The 6994-nt window shown below is 48.5% G+C and overlaps 1 protein-coding gene across 1 annotated transcript in view; it reads left to right on the top strand.

The window, feature by feature from the left end:
- Positions 1 to 2206: 2206 nt before the first annotated feature.
- Positions 2207 to 6994, top strand: part of ACACB (acetyl-CoA carboxylase beta) — a 97549-nt gene continuing 92761 nt past the window's right edge. Inside the window, exon 1 of the mRNA XM_090291317.1 lies at positions 2207 to 2615. The gene's annotated coding sequence lies outside the window, so the exon portion shown is untranslated. The remainder of the gene's footprint in view (positions 2616 to 6994) is intronic.

Raw genomic sequence — 6994 nt, 5'->3', positions numbered from 1 at the left:
GGAGATGTATGAGATGTGGGCTCCGGGCTACATTGAGGGGGGTCCTGGGGTGCTGACTGGTAGCGACTCAAGCTGAGAAAGGACTAGAACAGACGCCTGCTGGAGATGGCCTCTTTTCCAATTTAGGGCCTGCCACTCTTCATCTGGTCTCACAGCCTCAAGTTACCTGTTCGTTATCTCAGCTGGAACCAGTTTTTAAATCTTTGAAGCATGTTTGGAAATGCAGATGTTGGTGAGTAGGGCAGACCAGGTCAGTACTTTGTATTCTTCGCTCCTCTGTTGTGTATTTCCTGTGCCTTCATATTTGGGGTGACAAAGGGGGTTGGGGGGTCTGGTGGCTTTCAGCAAGCAATTAGTGCCCCTCAAGCCTCACCACAGAGTCACCCCAGAAAACCTGAAACATTCATGTGGGGCCCACTCCCAGAAATTCTGATTTAATTGGCCCTCGGGAGCAGGAGGTGACATGTTTATAAAATGTCCGGTTTGCAGCAAGACTGGCAGCTTCTTCTCAGGTGCCCTGTTTTGTTAGACCACACGGTCAGTTGGTTTTTGCAGGGATGGGGACACGACAACTTAAGTATGACTTTCTGAATTTGTGTTTGAAGAAATATGTTTTTCTTTGAATGTTCTTATGGTTGGTGGGAAACATTTGTTCATAACTTTGGTTTCAGGCCTTCCATTTGACTTCTAGAAATAAATGCCTTGCCCTGGCCGGATAGCTCAGTTGGTTAGAGCGTCATCCCAATATGCTGAGGTTGCGGGTTTGATCCCTGGTCAGGGTACATATAAGAATCAACTAATTAATACATAAATGAGTGGAACAACAAATCAGTGTTTTTCTCTCTCTCTCCCCTTCTCTAAATAAATAAGTACATAAGTAACTAACTAACTAAATAAAACCTATACCTTAAAGAGAGAGTCTCAAGGAAGAGATGAGCCACCAGAAAGTTTTTCATCTGAGTGTGTGTATGTGTGGGTGTGTGCGTAGGGAGAGTGGGGAGTGTTTCTAGTCCTTTTGAAAGTAAGGAGTCTCATTAGTTTTTATTAAGTGCTTGTTATGAGCAAGCCACTATGCTAGAAGCTCACTGTATGTTGTTTTATTTAATTTTCTCACCCATATGGTGAAGTATTTGGACGAGGAAACCGACTCGGCCATTTGCCCAAAGCCACAGGTAACAGGGCTGGGATTCAAACCCACGCCAACTTGACTTCAAAGCCCCGGAGTCTTGTCGCTATCGACACTGCACCGATCATAATTTGCTGTCATTGGGAGTTTAAATGGAGTTTCAAATTTTTCCTTGACTCACAAATGGCTCTCCTAGGACACACAGAAGGACCTGTCTGTAGTTTGAGAGGATTTGCATGAGCTACTCTCGCGTGACACAGTCTTGATACCTAATCTAACACCCTCATAGGGGCTGCCTGCTGATCATTAGGAACTCACAGCATTGTGCTAAGCCTTCGGCCTGTATCGTTTCATCCTCTGTAAAACAGATGTGGCACTATTCCAGGTGACAGCTGATGACACCGAGGCTTCAGGAAGACACAGGAGGCAGGCAAGAAGTGCACTTCCTACTTAACAGTCCAGTGGAGAAAATCCCAAGAAGTCCCCTGTTGGATGATTTACCCGTTTTGGAAAACAAGCCCGCAGATGAAGTAGTCCCTCCGGCGGGGCGAAGGCTGCACTTGGCCCAGGCGCCCTGGAAACCGTTTTGCATAAGCTCAGCTCTCTTGCTGTTTTTCCACTTGCAGCCTAGTTTTGTGGAGCACAGTGCCCTTTTGTGTGGCCTCTGCTTTCCCGCCACCTGCTCCTGTTTGGACCTGGAGGTGACCTTTGTCCCACATGCCGCCAGCCCTCCCCCCACGGCAGAACATTCTGTGACTGCTGGGTCTCTGCTCCCAGCCCTAGCAAGAGCGAGTGGGAATGGAGCTCTTTGGGTTTTGTTTTCCCCCAGGACCTCAGAAGTGAGAAGCATTTCCGTGAGGGGCGTTTGCATTGAGAAGGTTTTACTAAAATCTTTTCCGTGGAGAGAAAACAGGCGATCTTTTGATAGTGATCACCTGAGCCCATTCATTCACTGAGGCTTCTTCCAGAAGCCATTTCTCAAATGACCAGCAACCTGTATGCCGTTCATTTTCAGCCTGTCCTAGGAGAGCCAAAGTGACTTTGTATTGCTTACAACAACTTGGACTGCATTGCTTACAACAACTTCCAGAAGCCATTTCTCAAATGACCAGCAACCTGTATGCCGTTCATTTTCAGCTTGTCCTAGGAGGGCCAACGTGACTTTGTATTGCTTACAACAACCTTGTGGCTTAGGTGTCTTAATTTTGAAAGCAAGCAAGCAACGGGATTGAAAGGTGGAAAACGCTTTGCTACAAGATCCTTTGCCACTTCGCCTGGATTATTGCTCTTCGGTGCCTTGAAGGTTAAGTGCACCCAGGATATTTTTAAACTGGCAAGGGCCAGTTAATTTAAAAGTGACATTTACAGTCACAGCAGGGAGCAGCTAGCCGGCTTAGATTCAGGCCCTTCGCAAACACGGAACCTGGAAAACATAATCCTGAGTACACAGTAGAGAGGACATGGGAAAAGAAAGGCGGAGAAAGAAGTGGTAAGTGAGCTTGGCCCTTCCTGGAGTCAGGGACTGAAAGCCAGCATCCGCGTGAACAGGAATTCAGTGCCTGGTGACAGCAGCCCCTGTGCAGATGTGTGCATGTGAGCTTTCCGGGGGGACAGCGATTCCTGTTCTGTTTGCAGGAAGCTGATCTGAAGGGCTCAGAATGTAACACCGATGAGGGAGACAAGCCTTTCTTTGCTTCTATAAATGGTTATGTTGCTGGGAATCCCGGTTCAAACTCAGTTCCATGTGCCGAAATGGTTGAGGTTTTAGGTTTACTTAGAAGGCAGTTCTGTGATTTTTTATTTTGTCCCCCAAACTTCTGTCTTAAGGGAAAGTATTCTGTTTCTCAAACTTGCTTGTGTTTTTTAAAAAGCAGGCTCTGCCTTGGCCGGTGACTCAGTTGGAGGGTTATCCCGTACAGCAAAAAGTTGTGGGTTTGATCCCTGGTCAGGGCACATATGGGAGGCTCCGGATCGATGTTTCTCTCTCACATTGATGTCTCTCTCTCTCTCTCTCCACCCGCCTCTTCTTCTCTCTGAAATCTATGAACATATCCTCGGGTGAGGATTGAAAATATTTTTTTAAAAAGCAGACCCTAAGAGTAAAGCATTTATAGTGTTTCTGTGTTGCTAGAAAGACATGGTTTTCTTTAATTTTTTAAAATCCTATTATAAAGTAATAGACCGAAGCAGTACAGAGGAAAATGGGGCGTCTCCTTGCTCCATCCCTCTGTCTGTCCCTCCTCAGGGAGCTGCTATGCACAGTTTGGTGTAACACTTCCTAGACCTTGCTTCCCAAAAATCTTATTCTTTGCATTCATCTGGTACATAACTGTATATTATTATTTTAACATAAATGGACTTCCCCAAGGGTAGGGTGACCCACCACCCAGATTTGCTGGGGACTTGTCACGAAGTGGGTCTTTTCCATTCAAAAACTGCAGGGTATAAAAGTATTAGTGTACGTGTTTTCCTTCTAACAGTGTCTTGGGAGATTTATTTTATTTTATTTATTTTTAGAGAGGGGAAGAGAGGGAGAAAGAGAGGGAAACATCAGTGTGTGGTTGCCTCTTGCACGTCCACAGCTGAGTACCTGGCCCGCAACCCAGGCATGTGCCCTGACTGGGAATTGAACTGGCGACCCTTTGGTTTGCAGTCCAGCACTCAATCCACTAAGCCACACAAGCCAGGGTTGGAGATTTTTACAAGATGTGATTTCTTTATTGACCTCTCCAAGTTTTAAATGGAAAGACCCAGCCAGTTCTAAGCCAGGTGATGGGAGGTATAAACATGCCCTATATTTGGAAAGCTAGTTTTATGTTTGTGCAAAGGAGCTTTATTTGCTCCTCCTCAGGTAAACTCCCTCCTACATTGATTGTCTTTAGATCTGATGTAGAAATGTGAGGATTACATTATACAAGGTTCTCATTCTTTATGGTGAAATAAACATTTTAATCTTCTGAAATGGAGGTTTTCTGAAAATGTTATCCCTGTAGAAACTTTGGGGTCCCTTACTCATCGCTTCTTCTGAATTTCAACTCTGGGATCCTTAACTTCAGAGGAGAGTGCATCTGTACCTGGGGAAGCCTGGAAGGGTGGTCGGAAATCTTGTCTTTTATCTGCAAACTTTATGCACATATCAGATTGTATTCTCATGGAGCTCTCTGTGTGTTCCAACAGTAAACAGCACCATAGGGTAAGAGGCTGTGTTCCTTGATTCTGCAGATCCAGGACTCCTTGTTCTGGACAGGCCAGGCGGGCACAGCAGGAAACCCGAGGTCTGGAGTATTGGGAAGTTGGCACATGCCAGGTGGTTACACACTAGGACAGTCCCAGGGGTGGGGGGTGGAGCAATGGGGGTAATTGACTCCATTCCATGGACCGGGAAATCGTAAGTTCAGAGCATTTCCGTGACAGGCTCAGGTCAATCAGGTGACAAACAGCAGAGTCCCCACCCAGGTCAGCGTCACGCAGGAAGTGCCGCTCTTGACCTCTCTGGGCCCCAGCACTGAGCGCCCTCGCGAGGGCTGGGGCCCAGAAGCACAGCCATGCTCCTCAGGAAGCCCTGGGTTTGGTGCCACTCCCACTGGGCTCCCTACAGCACCCCCCCCCTTTTCAAATCAGATTAAACCACAGGTGAGAGTGACGTTAAAGGACAGCCCCGAACACACCCCTTTCTGTTTGGAAGTAAATGGGTCATGGACTCCAGTAGGAACTGAACAATTTGTGGCTGGAAATGTCCCCCCTTAGCAAGCTCCCCCGACTGTCCTGAGGAAGGCTGTGGTCTCCTATTGTCACACTCAACAAAGTGGGGCTGTTGGGACCCTCCGGTTTGGAATGATAACCTGTGCAAGGTGGGGAAGGGGCTGTGGGTCCAGGCAGTTTGGGAAACACCGGGCTGCCTGCAGGGGTTCCTGCTCCACCTGCTTCTACCATTCCCTCCACCTTCCTGCCCGGGGCACCTCCTTCTGTCTACACCGCACCGCGGCCCTGGCTGGTGTGGCTCAGTGCGCTGAGCACCTGCCTGCGAACCAAAGGGTCTCCGCTTTGATTCCCGGTCAGGGCACATGCCTGGGTTGTGGGCCAAGTTCCCAGTTGGGGGCGTGCGAGAGGCAACCTATCAATGTTTCTCTCCCTCTCTGTCTCCCTCCTTTCTCCTCTCTCTAAAAATAAATAAGTGAAATTTAAAAAACGAAAACAAAACACACTGTTGTTCTCAGCAGAAGCATCCTGCTTGGAGAACACCTTCCCTCACCTCGCAGACCAAGGCTGGGTCCCTGTCCCATGCACAGTGCAGGCTTCTCCTTCGTGACAGTTCTGACTGTGCCTGTAACAATCACCTGTGATCTTAACACAGTGACGTGGTAAACCCATGCAGGCAGGGCCTTCCCTGTGCAGTCTGCTCCGTGGCTCCAGCAGCCGGCACCAGGCGTGGCCCAGGAAACACTTGCTGCGAATGACTGAAAGGCTGAAGAAGGCAGGTTCCCAGCGCAGAAGGAATAGAGGGGCAGGAGGCTAGAATTCCATCCGCAAAGGCGGCGCGGGCCCAGGGCCTGGGGCGCGTGGGATAGTCCGCTTCAGCAGTTTCTGCAGGGCTGACTCCCTTGAGAGGCTAGCGTTAACAGATGCACCCGATTACGCTTTGAGGCGGTGGAACAAATTTTCCACTGGAGGTAGGAGGCCTGCTCCTCTCACGTTCTCCAAGGCAGGGCCTGGTCCAGAACCATTTGCGCCAGTTTTGCCCCGGCTGGCAGATCAACTCCCATCAGAAGTTGGGTCTGGCTCACCAGGCATGGACTGAGCACCTGCAGTGTGCCAGGCACTGCCAAAATGTGCCTTTCTAGGTCCACGCTCCTGGGGAACCCGACGACTTTGGTAATCTGAGCCTTTTCCAGAAATTCACAGACTTTTCTCGAATGTGTTTTCCTCTCCAAAGTTGTTCCCAAATGGGTGGCCCCTGCAGCGGCACACCTGCTGGACTAAAATCAAGCGGTTTGAGGTTTGGCACAAAAGCACAGGGATGCAGACATTTTGTGTGCATGCCCACAGCCTTTGCTGGGGTTGTCCAGAGACCGGCGTGCTCCGACGTAAGTCTGAGAGCTGCTGACTCCCTGGGTCTTGTTTCTGGGTTTCTGATCCCACCCATTTCAGAGGGTAGCCAGCCTGCTCACCTCCACCAATTACAAACCTAGCCCTTGGCGTCAGGTGGAACAGGTTTGAATTTTGGGTACCTCCAAGCTGTGTGACTTTGAGCAAGTCATTCCCCCTCTCTGGGTGTTGGGTTTTCATGCCTGATTCATGAAATAGGATAATAATGATAATGATAATGATAATGATAATGATAATGTGAAATGGATAAGAACAACGCTTCCCTTGTAGGGTTGCCGTGAGGAGTAAATGAGATTTTGGATGCAAGACACTCGTTATAGTGGAAGGGTTTGCTATTATTTATTTGTATAGTTAGTGTCTGTAGTAGGGAGTAACGGAGCAGAGTGTCTAGAAGTGAGGGTCGCAGTTCTGTGGGTAAGGGACTGTGACATTGCACCAGCACCCTTGGTCACAATCACAGGAGAAGGCGAGGTTCTTAGATTATACAAAGCCTGTGCCTTCTGAAGTCTTCTAGTTTGTAAGGAGGTACACCTGAATGTTGTCATACCTTTTTCAGATGCAAAAGTATTGAAACAAATGATGCACAATAGAACCAATTTGCTAATCGCTGCTCCTGGTTTAGTACCTTTGGCAGAGTCCCCATCTTTAGGCAGTAGGGTTATTAACTCACCATCTGGCATGGTGCCAAGGGCAAATTCTGCTTAAGCCAGAAGCAGATGTCCCCTTCCCTTAACTCTCCCTCCCTCTCGCCCATCTCCACCC

The sequence above is a fragment of the Furipterus horrens genome, unplaced genomic scaffold (genome assembly GCF_987537825.1).
Source record: "Furipterus horrens unplaced genomic scaffold, mFurHor1.1.pri manual_scaffold_11, whole genome shotgun sequence".
Classification (NCBI taxonomy): Eukaryota; Metazoa; Chordata; class Mammalia; order Chiroptera; family Furipteridae; genus Furipterus; species Furipterus horrens.
The sequence above is the reverse complement of the archived record's forward strand: the minus strand, read 5'-3'. Positions and strand labels throughout refer to the sequence as shown.